Source organism: Danio rerio, chromosome 16 (genome assembly GCF_052040795.2).
Source record: "Danio rerio strain M-AB ecotype USA chromosome 16, GRCz13ab, whole genome shotgun sequence".
Classification (NCBI taxonomy): domain Eukaryota; kingdom Metazoa; phylum Chordata; class Actinopteri; order Cypriniformes; family Danionidae; genus Danio; species Danio rerio.
In genome coordinates, this window is record NC_141036.1 from 55095001 (window position 1) to 55099305 (window position 4305).

The following is a 4305-nucleotide window of genomic DNA, read 5'->3' on the forward strand; positions in this document are numbered from 1 at the left end:
CAGTATTTATTAAGTCACACTTAAACATCAACACCTCGCACGGTGTGCGAACATACAACATACAACTCAACGATGATTAGCAGATAACAGAGGCAGAGTGATTACCAGGCTAGAGTCAAGGGCAGGCAGCGTGGTTCAGAGTCCGTAATACAGGCTTTAGTCAGGGGCAGGCAGCGAGAATCAGAGTCCGTGCAATCAGGCTTTAGGTCAAGGGCAGGCAGAAGACAGAGCAGAGTCGAGGAACGGGCTGAAGTGGTAAACGGGAGATCAGGCAGGATAGAACGCTCAGAAATGCTGGCCGGGGCTAAACAAGACTTCGCAATGAAGTGTGTGTGTGAGCTGCTTATATGTGGTACGTGGGTCATTAGTGAGATGGAGAACAGGTGTGCTGGGATCTGAGTGAGAAGGATGACGTAATGGTTAGAAGTCCGGAGATGGTGACCTCTGCTGGTCAGCGAGGGGAATGACTGGGACCGAGTCGGTGACAGAGCCCCCCCCCAACGAACGGCTCCTGAAGTGAGGCAATTCTCGACGCCGGAGTCTTCCACGGGGGCGAGGGGCCGGCATCTCCGGATGTTGTGAGTGGAACTCTTCCAGTAGTGTGGTGTCGAGGATGTCCTTGCGGTTAATCCAAGATCTCTCCTCCGGACCGTACCCCTCCCAATCAACGAGATATTGGAGTTGACCGCCCCGGCGTCTGGATCTCAGGATCTCGTGGATCTGGTAAGCCTCTTCGCCATCGATCATGAGAGGCGGGGGACCCTGTTCACCGGCTGCCACCTCCCTATCCGTCTCGGCTGGACCAGCAGCAGGCTTGAGCAGAGAGACATGGAAAGTTGGGGAAATACGAAAATGATTAGGGAGTGTCAGTCTGAACGAAACAGGAGATATTTGTCTTTCTATCTGGAAAGGACCCATGTACCTGGGACTGAGTTTCTTGCAGGGCAGCTTGAGGCATAAGTCGCGGGTGGAAAGCCATACCCATTGTCCTGGGGAATACATGGGACCAGGACGTCGGTGTCGATCGGCTTGTTCCTTGAAACGCCTTATGGCGTGAGAGAGGTGAGTATGAGCTGCGTTCCAGACCTCTTCGCAGTTTTTAAACCAGGTATCCATCGCAGGGAGTTCAGAGGTCTCGCCGGACCAGGGAAAGAGCGGAGGTTGGAAGCCCAGCACGCATTGAAATGGGGTTAATCCAGTAGATGCCTTTCTGAGGGACTTCTGAGCATATTCTGCCCACATCAAAAATTTGGCCCATTCGTTCTGGGTCGAGTGACAATACGTGCGGAGGAATCGACCGATCTCTTGGTTCAAGCGCTCTGTCTGCCCGTTGGATTGGGGATGATAGCCGGATGTTAGGCTAACGTTGATTTGGAGATTTTTGAAGAATGCTGACCAGAGTCGGGATGTAAACTGGGGACCTCTATCCGATACGATGTCTTCGGGGAGACCATAGTACCGAAACACACACTCGCAGAGTAACTCAGCCGTTTCCATGGCTGTGGGCAGTTTGGAAATGGGAATAAGGCGGCAGGATTTCGAAAATCGGTCCACTACTGTGAGGATGGTGGTTTTGCCCTGAGATATGGGTAAATCGGTGATGAAATCTATAGCGATGTGTGACCAAGGACGATGTGGCACCTCCAGGGGTTGGAGTAATCCAGCTGGACGGTGACGGGAGTGTTTGGACATCTGACAGGGTGAGCATTTGTTAATGAAGTTGACTACATCCTTGTGTATGGATGACCACCAGTAGCGGGATTGAATCATTTGCACAGTGGCTGTGCTGCCTGGGTGACCGGAACTGGGGTGGTCATGTACCTCGGAGATGAGTCTTTCTCGAAGCGACAGGGGGACAAAGATTTTATTCTCCGGACAGGGCTGCTGAGAAGGATTATTTTCGGCGGCTTGGAGGATCTCCTGATCTATATCCCACTGGATGGGAGCGACAATTAGAGGACTTTTGATTATGGGCTCGTCAGGGATTTTAGAGGTCTCATCGTCTGAGAGGCGGGACAGAGCATCTGCTTTGATGTTTTTCGAACCAGGGATATAGGTGACTTGGAAGTCAAATCGGGTGAAAAACAGCGCCCATCTTGCCTGTCTAGGATTCAGACGTTTACAAGACCGGATGTATTCTAGGTTCTTGTGATCAGTGATGACGATGAAAGGGTGTTTTGCGCCCTCAAGCCAGTGTCTCCATTCCTCTAGCGCAGCTTTCATGGCGAGGAGTTCTCGGTTTCCCACATCGTAGTTCCGTTCAGCGGAGTTAAGCTTGCGAGAATAGAAGGCACAGGGATGGAGCTTCTTATTCACTAGGGATCGCTGGGACAGGATGGCTCCAATCCCAGTGTTTGACGCGTCAATTTCGACGACAAAGGGTTGTTCGGGATCAGGATGACGCAGAATAGGTGCACTGGAGAAGCGAGTCTTTAACTGGGTAAATGCTCGGACAGCGTCGGGGTTCCATTTAAGGCGAGCATTATTAGCTTTGACCATGGCGGTCAGTGGGGCAGCGACTGAACTGAAGTTCCTTATGAAACGTCTGTAGAAGTTAGCAAAGCCCAGGAATCGTTGTAGTTGCCTGATGGTTTCGGGTTGTGGCCATTGTGTCACAGAGTCAACCTTTTGTTGGTCCATGGCCACGCCTTCTGGACTGATAATATAGCCAAGGAATGAGATGCAGGTCTGGTGAAATTCGCACTTGGAGCTCTTCGCATACAACTGGTTTTCAATGAGACGTTTGAGCACTGCCCGAACGTGCTGGATATGCTCAGATAGCGAATTGGAATAGATCAAGATGTCGTCAATATATACTATTACCCATTTGTTGAGCATGTCTCTAAATATCTCATTTACGAATGCCTGGAACACGGAAGGACTGTTTGCTAGGCCGAAGGGCATAACGAGATATTCGTAGTGGCCGTCAACTGTAGAGAACCCGGTTTTCCACTCGTCTCCCTGTCGTATGCGGATGAGATTATATGCACTACGGAGGTCCAACTTAGTGAAATACTGGGCGGATCGGAGTTGTTCCAGGGCGGCAGGAACCAATGGCAATGGGTAGCGGTATTTGACCGTGATCTCATTCAAGCCTCGGTAATCGATGCAAGGGCGTAAGCTGCCATCCTTCTTCTTGACGAAGAAAAACCCTGCTGAAGCGGGAGAAGTAGATGGTCGAATAAATCCTTTTTCTAGCTCCTCAGAGATGTACTTCTTCATAGCCTCAGTTTCAGGTTGTGAGAGAGGGAATATGCGACCACGAGGGGGCGTGGTGCCGGGTAGCAGCTCAATGGCACAGTCATTATCACGATGAGGAGGGAGCTTAGTAGCCTTCTGCTTATTGAATGCTTCAATTAGATCGTGATAAGCATCAGGAACATGATGGAGTTCAGAGTCTTCGGTCTTGTTGATTGTGTTGATCTGGATAGGGGAAACAGGATGCAGACATTGGGTAAAGCATTGATTGCTCCATTTTATGATCTCACCAGTTCTCCAAGAGACTTGAGGGTCATGCTGTTGTAGCCATGGTACCCCGAGAATCACAGAGTGTTTAGGGGAGTTGATGGCAAGAAGGGAAATTTCTTCTTCATGAAGAGAGCCTGTTTGAAGCAAGACTGGCAGGGTCTGGAATTTTATACGTCCTTCTCCCAAAGGGCGCCCATCTACAGCTGTGATGGCTATGGAGGAATCACAGGAGGTTAGAGGAATGGAGTGAGTAGTGGCAAACGTGTAATCAATAAAGTTACCGGCGGCTCCTGAATCGATCATGGCCATAGTCTCAATCTCGTTTCCATCATCTCTCAAAGTGACAGGCAGATTCACAACATTATTAGTGGTAGTGAACATAGTGGTTGCACTCACCGAGAGGGTTTTAGGGAGAGGCTTGTTGGGACATAAAACCTTCGTATGACCTGGAAGTCCGCAGTAAATGCACAGGTGATTTCTTCTCCGTCGTTCTCGCTCTTCTGGGTTCAGACGGGTTCTACCCAATTGCATGGGTTCAGCGGAGGTTTCAGGGGATACAGGACTGGAAGCAACTGAGCAGAGCGGATTGCGAGTGCGGAGGAGAGTGTCTAACCTTATGGAAAGCTCGATTAGTTGATCCAGAGTTTTCCCATCGTCACGACATGCCATCTCTCGCTGCAATTCTGGCTTTAGAGCCCTTCTGTAGAGCGTGACAAGTGGATCATCAGCCCAGCCAGTTTGCGCTGCCAAGGTGCGGAACTGCAGGGCGAACTCAGCTGCGGAGCGATCTCCCTGTTGGATACACAATAGCTCCTCGCCAGCGTTACGACCACCCTC